Source organism: Crinia signifera, chromosome 12, assembly GCF_055691185.1.
Source record: "Crinia signifera chromosome 12, ASM5569118v1, whole genome shotgun sequence".
In the NCBI taxonomy this organism is placed as follows: Eukaryota; Metazoa; Chordata; class Amphibia; order Anura; family Myobatrachidae; genus Crinia; species Crinia signifera.
The window spans coordinates 36,567,621-36,581,250 of record NC_139228.1 but is presented as its reverse complement, the minus strand read 5'-3'; the positions used below and the strand labels follow the sequence as shown (position 1 = coordinate 36,581,250).

At 46.5% G+C, this 13,630-nt stretch overlaps 1 long non-coding RNA gene across 1 annotated transcript in view; it reads right to left on the bottom strand.

Annotated features, from left to right (window-relative positions):
* LOC146049423 (uncharacterized) overlaps positions 1-13,630 on the bottom strand; it is a 57,488-nt gene that overhangs the window by 31,803 nt on the left and 12,055 nt on the right. Inside the window, exon 2 of the long non-coding RNA XR_014466129.1 lies at positions 3,420-3,495. This is a non-coding gene — a long non-coding RNA (uncharacterized LOC146049423). The remainder of the gene's footprint in view (positions 1-3,419; positions 3,496-13,630) is intronic.

The following is a 13,630-nucleotide window of genomic DNA, read 5'->3' as shown; positions in this document are numbered from 1 at the left end:
ACTGTATGTGGGCTGACAAGAAAGAATCCAAACCACAATTTAAGTATATCAAAACTTCAATGTTTATATCACAATTAATAATGACCAGTCAATGAATGGCTTCACTCTACATAAATACATACTGTAGATTTACTTACACATAGACATAAAATAAAAAATTAAGATAATACTTTATAATAAAAATAATATATATACACCTACAATATACAGTATATTTCTGGAGAATAGATGTATTCCTTTAGAAAGATCCACCTTTCAGTATATATTTTTTATTATACAGTATTTATTATCTTTATTTTTTAATTTATGTGTGAGTGTTTTGTTTCATACTGTATGTGGCGTGATGCCATTTATTGACCAGTCATTATTAATTATCATAAAAAACATTGAGGTTTTAAATTGTGGTTTGGATTCTTTCATGTCAGCGCACATGTTATCAATTATTTTAGAAGCGCTGTTAGCCATCAATTCATTCTAGGGTGCAAAGAAGCCTTACACTGGCCTTGGCAGGCTATTATGTCCTACCACCAGTGGCTGTTTTTACGTATGGGCTGCAGCCCCCCCAGGTAAAATCCGCCACTGTAGTGAAGCCAGATGCAGTCTCTGAGTCTGCACTGGCTTCACTGTGACTGGCACTGACTTCCTATTGGAAGTCCAACCTGCCAGTCACCCAAGGCAGTCCCTTTGGCAGGTGTTCCCTCCCTCTGGGATGCCTCTATGGGCTGCTGCATGGCAGCCCATAAAATCCAGGGTCTGCACATGCGCAGTACCTATGCAGGGCCGGATCTACCACTAGGCAGCTTTAGGCAGCTGCCTAGGGCGCCAGGATCTGGGGGGCGCCACCAAGTCTGCAAATCAAAAAATCAAGGATGTCTATGAGGATCCTTGTTGTACCTAATGCAGGTGGTGACTGTGGAACTTCTAAGACCTCACCTCCATACTTTCCCTTGAGTCATACTTCCTACATTTCTGCCCCCTCCTCCTTGTACTCTATTGTGTTTGTCAAAGGGGAGGGTGCAGAGGAAAAGCAGGGGACTTGGCCACCTTCTGGGGGGCGGGGTCATGGGGATTGGATGACCACATGATCTAAAAAAAATGGGGGGGGGGGGGGGGGGAGTAGCTTGAAGTTTTGCCTAGGGTGCTGAGAAGCCTTGCACCGGCCCTGTACCTATGGCAGTACTGTCCATGTGCTGGTCCCTATATTGTACAGGCTCCGGGACTGTTATTTCACTTCTAGGGCTGTTGCCGAAGCAGTCCTTCGAAGCTAGCTACATGCGCAGTACAGAGGTTGGTACTGGGCATGCGCCAGTCCCCGGGCCTGTCATCATTGTACAAGCACTGGGAAAAATGCAGCGGGGACCAGGAGGAATAGCGGTAGCAGGGGGGAGCTGGCATCGCAGTCAGCGGCAGCCCCCTCCTACCATAAGGTAGGAGCCACCACTGCATACCACTGCCATATATTGCAAGCATTTTCATGTGTAAGAAACCAGTATTAAGAATCCCATACAATTTGTGCTTTACAGATGGGGCACTTCCCATCCTGGCTGGCGGATCGCCAGAACGTCCCCGCTGGCGACCCGCCAGCAGCCTCGCCAGCGAATATACTGAGACGCGCGTCTCAGTCTCCGTCGCCAACGCGACGGAAACCCTGTCCGTCTCTCGCCTCAGGAAGACGGACAGGGTAAGGGGGGGGGGGGGGTGCGGGCAGGCGGCGGGGACCCCGGGTTACCGCCGGCAAGCCGGCGTGGACCCGGGGGAACGGATGGAAGCGCTGTCGGAAGGGGACGCGCGCGCCCCCTTCTCGCCATCGCCATGGCGCTGGCGGGGGATGGCGGCTGGCGACGCCAGCGCCATCCCCTGCCAAGATGAGACCTGCTCCATCTGTAACTCTAATTCAACACATCTAAAACAATAAGTATGCCAATTTACACCGATTTCTATATCTATAGGCACAGGACTGACATGCCCATTCCCAGATGACAGAGAAAGATGTACTTCTCATGGGGCCCTAGATACCAGTTTGGAGCCCTCCTCCCAATCCATAGCACTATATTTTTGCTGATTGCAGCCAGCATTGATAGAGTACCTTGGCGGGTGCACAGTCTACTGATAAAGGCTCTAGGTATTTCGGAAGTACAGATGGAGTGCCTGTGGTCTAGCCGGGTGCTGGCGGTCAAATCGGCAACCACCAGTCCCTGCCAGCTCACGCGCACAAGACGCTCACACATCCCCTTCCGACAGAGCCCACTGCCGCCCTCCGCCACCACCCCCATCGGTGCCTGCAGCCCCCTGCACACCCCCCCCCCTAAACCTGCCCATCTCCCTGAAGTGGATACAGGCAGGGATTCTGTCCCCTGCCGCCATCCCAGTCAGATGGAGCGCCTTTCCACCCGCGTTCACCAGCAGGGGGCATTCTGGTGATTCCCAGCGATGAATGAGAGACGCTTCATCAGAAGGTGTAATACCTGTGTCAGATTTACAGTAACCTGACTGCCCACATGCAGTGTCTGAGACCATGTTGTGTGTCCAAACATTTCTTATCCTAACAAAAAATATCAATGGGACTTTGTGAGTGTTGGCAGGTCCATGTGATGTCATGACGGAACATGGTAGTCCTGCAATGCTCCTCTGGGAATGTTTTACACAGCAAGGATATCATTATGGGGCTCTTTGTCACCTACTGGGCCCTAGGCAGCCACCTAGGTTGCATTTTGGAAAATATGCCTCTGCTGGATGACGGCTCTAGCAAAATGTGCTCCCTGCATGGCCACATTTCCAGCAAACTGTTCCCAGTAATAATATGCAATCAGCACTAATCAGTGACCTAACTTCCTCCAAATGATACAGCTGCCAAATGTAAATCCTGTGATAGCTGCAGAGTCCAGTGTGCGATAAACCACGATAGATATAAATTAGACCATTGTAAAGTAGCTGGATTAATAATGATGTGTATGTTCCAAATGTACTATGGACAGGAAATCACATGGAGGTTCCAGATAAAAATGAAACCCCCGCTCCCCCTGCATGAGAAAGGGAAGTTGACTTTGGAGCGACTGCATTCGCCATCTCTAGGGACTTCAGTGGGGTTTCAGACCTTGCTTTAGAAGGATAAATGAGATGCGACAAACTGATTTATAATGTGAGTGGGTGCAACATAAAAGCAGAGTTCGCAGCTACAAATACAAAATCCCTCTATGCGAAATGCCAGAGGTTAGGAACAGATACTGTGTCTTTCTTTGCTCTGGGAATCTCTCTTCCAAGGATCTAGAGAATCCTGATAATTGAACTCTATGAATTCTTATCATATACCGTGTACTCACCTTGAAGAGCCTGCCTTGCTTTAGTGCTAAATATTCCCAGGAGACACTTTAGATAGATATATACAGTATGTGCAGAATGCTTCTTGATTGATGTCTTACCGTATCGACCTTCCTGCGAGTCATCTCGATGTGCGATATCCTGGTGATTTTCTTTCTTGTGCAATTTTTCATTCATCTAGAATACAGTAGGTCCCACCGCATTGTTACAGAGAGACCGAGAAATAGACGGTAAATACATAATAACACTGAAATTTACTATTTACCCGATCATTGTAATGGGAGGCGACTGTAATTGCTTGTAACACAATGGCAATTACTAATGTAATTATAACATATGAAAATATACACTTTTATCTATGTACTTTCACAGACCTCTTTTGTCATGTTTATTTGTACAGAAGACTTTAACTTTGAGCTTTGACAGTTTTTACATTCAATTTGAGCTGTGACAGTTTTTAGCTCTCGAACCCACCCCCAGTTCCTATCTGCTCCTGTCTTCACAGCTCCCTCTCTCCATATCCAGAAGTTTAAAACAGATGAGTGTCCCTGCAAATAGTACTTTCACTTTCTGAAAATGAGTAATTGGGTCAGCCGACTTTTATTTCATAGCGGTGAGGAGCAGTTAGCTCTATATACATATATATATATATATATATATATATACATACAGTACATATATATATATATATATATATATATATATGGGGTGTGTTCACTGGAGGGTCCTGAAAACAGGGTGGCACCCCCGGCCCCCAGGAAAGGTGGACAAGGTTCCCACATCCCCCTCCATCCCCCGCACCACAATAGAGGGTTGGCTAAGGTAACCAGATGACAGATTTTTTGCTTAATCCCATCATTATAGCCCCCCACACCCCCCCCCCCCCCCCCGCTATACAGTAACTGGTTTCTCAGCAATGTAAAGCATAGGATGAAGACAAAATGACGCGATCGTGCCACCATGCCCTCATACAGCACACCTGTGTACAGGCCACTCCCCCTATGAGTCGAGGGGGCAGAGAAGTCTATTATTTTGAGGATTTTGAGGAAAATGTATTGGTAAATTAGAATCAGAAAGTAAATTGAGCTTTCATTTTAGGTCACATATAGATTTTTTTAAACCTTGAACTGCAGAGTGCGCTGTTAAAGTATACGATTCATATTAAAACAATAAATTGGATGTTTTTATGTGTTTTCTATCGGCTTTACTTACTGTTCTTCCATATATATGACAGCTACATCACGGAAGAAGAATATAACCTACAGAATGATTTATATATTCTCAATTCCCTGAGCCAATAAAACCCTTTGCTGTGTTTTATGAAGACGATATAGCAGAAAGCCATGACTCGGCACAGCAAGGAATGGCTGGCGTGATGTGCAGCTTGTCTGTGCTGATAACTGAGATGAGTAGTTTAGTGCATGTAAGTGAGCCACAGACACCACACTTTCATGCTATCCTAGTGGGACAAATAAATACTGTAGCATCGGGAATGCTTAGAGTCTGCAAAAGACGACGGTGCAGGAGGTTACCGAGATGTTCTGTCTGTGTGACATCTTTTTCAGAAAAGATCATTTGGAATTGAAGAACTCTGAGAAATTCTGTATATACCATGGCTAGATAAATAAGCCTCAGCCAGGGCCGGCGCTACCCACTCAGCAGCTCCTGCAAAGCAGGGAGGCGCCATGCTGAAAAGGCGCTGTCTCCCTCCCTGCTCTGCTAAAGCTGCCTCAGTCCTCACTGTCACTGCCTCCTTCACGCCGCCCACAGTGCCTATCTGACAGAGGGTGAGCGGCAGTATAAAGAGCGGCACCGCGCACACACTGTCCTCCTCCTGCGACCTGCCCCCTCTTCCTCACGGACACTTGCGCTGAGGCATGTAGCGCTGTCTGTGAATGCCTGGATGACATGTCATGTCTGGATCCGCCCCCTACCCATTGCTCCCTGCGCCTGTCAGCTGTCAATCAAATGACAAACAGGTAGCAGCGCCTCCCCTTCCTTCCCTCTTCTTAGTGTGCTGTGCCAGTGCCAATCCTCAACACTCCGCCCCCTCTATCTCCTCCCCTCTTCTTTCATCTCCTCCTTCTCTCCCCTCCTTTCCCCCTCAGTCACGAGAGGGGTGTAATGGCGTCCTCAGCGTCCTGCCTACGCAGATAGAAGAGGAGGGACTGCACAAGAGTTTAACAGCAAAAGAACAGTGAGTCTTTTATTATACATGTTTATAACAAATATTTTAATAATTGTAGATTTTTTTTATATATACAGATGGAGTGGGTCTCGCTCTTGCAGGGGATGGCGGAAGATTCGCCAGCCGCCATCCCCCACCAGCCGCCATAAGGGGATGCGCGCGCGTCGCCTTACAAGGGGCCTTCCCCCAGGTCCCCGCCGCCTTGCCGCCCCCCCCTAACCCTGTCCGTCTCCCTGAAGCGGGGAAGGACAGGGTTCCCGTCCCCCTGCCGACGGGAAACTGAGACGCACGCGCGTCTCAGTCAGATTCTTGCGCTGTCGCAGCGCCAGCAAAGAAGAGACCAGCTCCATCTGTATATTTAGACACTTTTTAAATAATGGGCTGGGTTATGCGCCTAAAGGTGGCCATACACGCTGCAATAGCAGCATGCGATACGATGTGCGCTCCTGCGGGCATCACATCGCACAGTACAAAAAGTATGTGCTGCACATACTTTTTGTACTGCTTTGGGATCGCATCGCACACACATTGCATGCATGCCGTGCGATGCGATCTAGCCCATAACGTATGCTATTCTCGCAGCGTGTATGGGCACCTTTAGTGCCTGCAACATTTTGCAGACACAGCACTGAGATGGTGTATGCATACATGTACATGCACCCCAGATCCTCCATAAGATCGCATGTTGCATACGCTCCCACAATCGGGATGCAGCTTGTTGCAATGGCAATGTGAAAGGGCGCAAAATGTATGGTTTGCAGGAGGGCGCCAGACACCCTAGCACCGGCCCTGGCCTCAGCGACTATGATTGTAATTAGCACAAGCTAACATGACATCATACCTCCCAACTTCTTAATCTTTGAAAGTAAGGCGGAGCCGCACACGCATCCGAAAGGAGGGTGTGGTCTTTGCAAATGAAGGTGTGTAATATGCAAACCAGGGCACTGTCAGGCCACGCCCCATTTTTTTGCTGTCTGCGTCGTTGAATAGATGCTGTGTGCATGCGCACAGCATCTATTCCTTAAGGCTGGGGGGACTCCAAGCTGCCCCCCCCCCCCCCCCTGTGGGACACTGCTGGTCCCCGGCAGGGGGCAGGACCATCTTAAAAAAAATGGGACGGTACCACGAAAAACGGGACTGTTGGGAGGTATGTGACATAGAGATATGTTGCAAACTGATTGTGTTACTGTTAGGACCCGGGGATCCTTGGGTGCACGGACCAACGCGATCCCCGGCGTCCGGTACCTGGTGTGAAGGTCCCCCGATGCCTGGGCAGTAGGGGGGCAGGCGGGCTCTTGTACTGTGTGGCGGCGTCTGTGTGCCAGACTTCCAGGGTTGCCTAGCAACCAGTCCAGCGCACGGCTTCCGGGAGTTCAGGAAATCCCGGCTGGTTGCTAGGCAACCGTTGGACACCTAGCAGCGCGACTGTCAGTTCTGGCTGTTATTTAGCAGCCAGGACGTTTTCATATTGGCGCCCTCGGTCAGCTGTATTCATTACTATCATTAGTGGCTAGGGGCTGGCCTCCTAACGCCACTCTGATTGGCCTGGCTCCTTCATTTAAGGAGTCTGTGAAGTTTCCCAGATGCTGGTGATAGTCATCCTGTGCCTTATGCAGGATAGGTCCTGGGAAGTGCTGCTACTACCGCCTTCCCTGTGTGAGCCTGCGGACTTGCTACATCTTATGGGCCCCATACATCAGCAATCACAATTTATGGATTTTCAGATATAGGGATATTTTGGCCAGATAAATGGATTTTACAATCTATCTGACTTTGCCCACACATTACAGATTTATTTCAGTGATCGGCAGATTTTTCCATCTAAAGATTGAATCTTCATATCTGGAAATTGCCCAATCGATTGCTGTTCATAATGTAAATAGATGAAGAAGACGAATTGGGAATGCCCACACATATAAAAAAGATCCGCAGATAATACCAGATTATTAAACATGTTTAAAAACCTGATTAAGCAATCGATTGGCGATTTTGATTGGGATTGCCAAAAGGGGGAGCCCACACATCTAAAATTAATTGTGGCAATCATCTCCATATCTGAAAATTGTCACAATTAATTGCTGATGTATGGGGCCCTTCAGACAACCATCCTCCATCTTATTGTCTGGTGTCATGAGTAGGCTCTTAGCCACAGTTGGGTGGTTCTTATCTGCTTGTCAGATGCCCTAGCGGAGGTCGGGCATTATTCCTCCTGTTTGGTTTGTTTGGGGTTCAACCCCTTAGAAGTTGTGAAGGGAACAACTTCTTGGTTTGTGACGAGGTCGCTTGGTTATGGTTTTGGTTGCAACAGAGTCGCTATATTTACTTTACCGGTTTTCTGTGTTTATTTACCCGTACAAGTGTACCGCCAGGATTTGTATGTTAGCGTTATCCTTTTTAGCTGGGGTTCCTTAGTTTAGTTGGTACTTGTTTCCTAGCACGGCGCCCGTCGGGGTTGATCGCATGCCTTAAGTTAAGGTACTGAAGGCATACGATCGACGCAATTTTCTGTCAATTACCAGCTTTATTTGCCGGTAAAGAGAAAATCACGTTGATCAAATTAGCTTGCGATGCGACCGACGCAATCAACGCGATTTTCCCATAGAGAACAATGTTAAATGAGTTTTAAAGTCAAAATCGCGTTGATCGCGTCGGTCGCATGCCATTATAATCGCGATCAACGCGATTTTACATAGGGAACATTGGGAAAAGGGCCAATATGGCCAATTTCTCATTGTATATGCCCCCTCATGGGTATTAAGTATGGTTAATGCCACTGTTATTGTTAACGCCACCCCACTATTGACGCCAACCCGAAGCAAGGCGAGTGGCGGCGGTACGCGTCCTACGACCTTTTCATACCCCCACTATCCACGTCGGCGTGGAGTTGATTTTATAAAGTGCTGCGCTCGCCACGCTTCGGGTTGGCATCAATAGTGGGGTGGCGTTAACAATTGAGGGCTATTTCACTCATCAAGGGGGTTTGCAATGAAAATGGGGGGTTTTGGGGCTTTTTACATTGAAATCAATGTAAAATTGGGTCTCAGGGACCATTTTACATTGATTCCAATGTAAAAATCGCGTCCATCGCATGCGATTTGGTTGGCATGCGATCGACACGATTTTTGCGGCCGCGATCAATACAATCAAAATCGCGGGAGCCATGCTAGGAAACAAGTACCGCTTAGTTCGATCTTCCTCTTGGACTCATCCTTGGCGGTCGTCGTGGACTTGTCACCACCTAACACCTGGCTGCACCAGAGCTTGGGCGGGCCTAACTCGCCCTTTCAGTCGTGGCGGCTACAGGCGAAGCCTAGCATCCCGCATTCCACGGCCACCTGCCATAGGGAGCCAATAGAGTCAGCCTTTAGGATAGCTCTATGTGTCAAAGTGAGTTGTCACTCAGGTACCGAAGTTATTCCCTGGATCGCAACAGTTACCAGTAACAGTGCCTATGGTGATATCATAGGGACCTGAGGGAAAGATGTCATCAAGAAGGGACTACTGTCAGGTACAGTAGATGTATATAGTTATAGATTGAAATACTCAAATATAGAGGTACTATCCTCCTACTCCCCCCTTCCACCCTCAGATTAATACTATTTCTCATTTCCATTTTTCCACACTGCTAGTATTGTGTAAATGAGATTGTTGTTGGTGTATGTACAGTAACATTGCATCTATTTGCAAACTGGCTAACTGCTGTGTCTGCTTTAGCAGACATGATGGAGCCACACACCTCAGTGAGGTTTCAAGTGAGCCGATGACTAAGTGTCTGTGAGCAGTCTTGGTAAGTGAGAAGGTTGAGAACATGAATGGGGTGCTGATACAAGGCAGAAGGTCTCTCTCCTGGACAATGCTAATATCTGCTTATGCACTGGATACGGGTGGTGAGGTTCGACTCAAGTAGGTCATAAAGCTTCCATGGACTCTGCTAGTGTGTACCCTAAAAAATCCTGTAAGATACTAAGCTCTGGGTCTACCATCTTTTTAGACAGTGAAGATCAAAGGGAAATTTGTGTTGAAGTGACTGGACAAAGACACTGGTGAGTTGTAGATGTTCACAATGTGCAGTGTTGTGAAGGCATTACTATTGCCGGATTTTCATTTCATCGTTTGCTGGATGCTTTTATTACCTAACAACAGAGCGCATACTTCACCCATTGTTTCCCTAAATGATTTATTCAATGCATAGGACAGACTTATTGTTAATACTGATATAAATGTAACCAGAAGGACAATAATTGAAATGCGCTATTTACGTACTCTATACGTAACCTGCTTACCCTTTAAACCTAGCTACGTGCGAACAAAGCGTAGAGCAGCATAGCGAACCTTTCTCGTGTATTGCACACGCTAGACCGATACCAGTAATTGAGTATCCTTTCGCAGTACTTAGTACCTAAACTGCGAATACCTTTTAAGGACAATGGGGGAGATTCTCTATACAAGAAATGCGGTAAAAACCCGTTATCTGGGTTTTTACCGCATTTTGGGATGCTGTAAGCATCCCCCGCCGGGTTAACGCGGCGGGGGGCATCGCCAGAAAAATCTGGTGATGCCCCATAGAAGCCAATGGGCTTCTACCACATCCCACCGCTGCCCCGCAACGACCCGCCGCCGCCCCGCAAGGACCCCCGCCACCCCGCATCGCCCCCTCCTCCCTCACCTGTGTCCGGGCAGCACAGCGCAGTGCTGCCCGGACCTTTGACCTCCTCCCTGCACTGATCCTCTTCCGGGTGCTGGGAGGAGGAGAGCCCGGCGCAGCAGCAGCAGCACCGGGTGTGTGAGGGAGGGGGGAGCCGCCGGGACCTGCTGGGACCCGGCGACTCTCACCGCAAAGGACAGCTCTTAACGCAAGAGCTGTCCTTTGCTATAATTATCGCATATGTTAGAACATATTGTGAGGTGTTCAGAATAGACTGGAAATGAATGTTATTGAGGTTAATATAGCTTAGGAGCAAAACAAAAAATTCCAAATTCTTCCAAATAGCAGTTTTTATGCTTTTTTAACAAAAAAATCTGAGCCCAAAACCCAAAAAATCCAAACACAAAACACTTAGGAGGTGTTTTGCCAAAACCCATTAGAACCCAAAACCTCAAGGTAATCAGAACCCAAAACCCAAAACCCGAAAAGTGGCCGGTGCACATCCCTAGTATAAACTGATAAGGTTTAGTTTAGGACGATGTATGAATCTAATGGGCATAACCATACTGCATTGCAGGTGTAGCAGATGTGACATGTAACATGTGCAGAGAGAGTAATGGTGCCCATACACGGTCCGTTAAACGGATCCGTTTGGGTCTTAATTAGCATGCATCGTATCGGATCGCATGCCTAGTGCATGCCTAGTGCATGCAATGCGATCCGATACGATGTTTAGCTAGTACAAAAAGTATGTGCAGCACATACTTTTTGTACCGTACTATGTGATGCGCGGGAGCGCGCATCGCATAGTACAAAACGGACGGTCCGGGAACGGACCGTCTATGGGTACCTTTACATTTGTGTTCAAACTGAAATCTAACTTGTACTGTAAGAATAAAGCAGCCAGTATTTACCTTGCACAGAAATAACATAACACCCAAATCTAACTCTCTCTCTGCACATGTTACATCAGCCCCACCTGCAGTGCACATGGAGGGGAGGGGGGATTCAGGTTGGTTTGCGAAAGCAAACTCCTATTTTAATAGACAAAACCATCTTCACTGCAGGTGAGGCTGATGTAACATATGCCGAGAGAAAGTGTATTCAATATACTGATTTCCGCAAATCGACGAAAACAGCCGCGGATTGTCGATAAACATCCATGCTTTTGACAATCCGTGCCCATTTCTGACAAAACAGATCTGACTTGTTTTAAAGTTGGATCTGTTTTGTCGGAAACTGCCTTCAATTCTATTGGTAACAGCAGCATTGAATACTTCCCACTGGGCCAGATTGTCTAAGCTTCAAAAGTGATAAAATGGAGAGTGATAAACAGCCAGCCAATCAGCTCCTGTCTGACAGTTTTCATACACAGTCTTTGACATGGCAGGTAGGAGCTGATTGGCTGGCTGTTTATCACTCTCCATTTTATCACTTTTGAAGCTTAGAGAATCTGGCCCAATATCTGGAAAATAAATATAATTGGGCGACTTTAAATACTAGGAGAGGTCATTGCTAATTCATGCATTGTTTATACTTCACATGAAAGTACCAAACTAAGCAGCCATCTTGGGCTCACTGCATGGGTTACAAATGTGTGTGTTGACTTTTTGACAGGTTGACATTTTAAATGTCAACATTTTGACCGTGCCGGCATAACGAATGTCGGCATTTTGAACATGTCAGTATTTTGACTGTCTGCCAATGCTTGTTGACATTTTTGACCGTCGGTATTTTGAATGTTGGGAAATCATACTGAACCCCTCATATTAACTATAAATGTTCTGTGATGTGTGATGTGATGTGATGTGATGTGATGTTAAACTCATATCCTGAATTGTAAAAAAAAAATAGATTTCTGACACCTCTGGGGACGTATGACAACATTGGGCTGTGGAAGGGGTTCCAGTGACACACACTGTTTTGAGGCAATATATGTGGCACACCATTAAGTTCTTTCATGGATATTTAGCCATCTTCTGTGCCATTTCCCACCCCACTGCATAATACAGCCTGGCTAAACAGCAGAGAAAGGGTTATTGTGATGTAGCTGGTGCTGAGTTAAGGGCCAGGTGCTGTGACTGTTGGCAGTTGGGGAGCGGCCATCTTAAGGGAGAGTGAGGAGAAGGTGTGTGAGGAGATGCTGTGCAACTAATCTGTGATGGTGTGCACACACCATGAGAGACGCTGTTCCCAGTGACCAGAAGAGGGCAGTAATAGTGGACAGCAGCCAGCATCTGTAATAGCAATTCTGACAGTGGCTGACAGGCAACACATACAGAGGGAGACTTCTACACCACCCATTATAACTAGAGATGTGCGGCGGCCACTTTTTCGGGTTTTGGTTTTGGTTTTGGATCTGGATCTCCCTTCGTGTTTTGGATCTGGATTGGTTTTGGCAAAACCACCCTTGCGGATTTTGGTTTTGGTTTTGGATCTGTATTTATTTGGAAAAATGCTAAAAATTGCTAAAATAATAGTTTTCGGGCCTGTTTTTGCCCCTAAAGTGTTATTAAGCTCAATAACATTAGTTTCCACTCATTTCTAGACAATTTTGATCACTTACTGCAAAAGAAAGGGGAAGTCTCACGTGCGCTTAAAAGTCCATATGTAAATAGGTGATCCTTGAAAGGATATAAGTTCTTTTTCTTCTTTCTCGTCTCACACCATTTCAAAATATATGGAGAAACAGAAAAAGAATATACCAATTATTGATATGCATATACTAATTTCTCCTCTCTTTCTTCAATGGGATCTAAAAAGAACAGAGAGCGTGTATCCAAGATTTCCAAGAGTGCTCCAAAATGATTTTAGAGGGTCACCCCACTCGTGTGTATAGGGACTGTGCTCACATGTATGCTTACACAAGACGGGGTGTGTGAACTCTCATAAAGGTATCTTTGGTTAAGATATGACTCCAAAAAGTCACGATGAAGACAGAATTCTTTTATTCTTTAAAATCACAGCAGGGTAGGGATGATATAATGACAGCCTTTTTCCCATATAAGATGTAACCCGGGTAGTAATATGGTACCAGATACTGCCAAATACTTCTCCTCACAAACTCTGCTGCTTGCATAAATGACCAGACACTAAGTTTCTACGCGTTTCGGCACATTGAGGTGCCTTTTTCAAGATAAAGTGTCTGTAAACAATGAATTTAAACATAATGTAAAAAATCCCATATAAAAAACTCGTATAAAAAATCCATATAAAAATCTGATAAAGTGCATAAAATCCAAGTGCAAATATAGGGAGACTTACCAGACGTTCTAGGTCTGTGAATATGTGGAAAACGGTCCTGTGGGGACACTCTGATCGTGTCCACAGCTCCACACAAATGCCGGTATGTACAGCTGGGTATTTAAGCCCCGCGACCGGAAGTGTAGCATGCGTCATATCCGTTTAGGGGATAGACGTGTGCTCCTAAACTTGGACGTGCGGCAACAGCGCTTCGTGTTATGCAGGCCGCCTTCAGG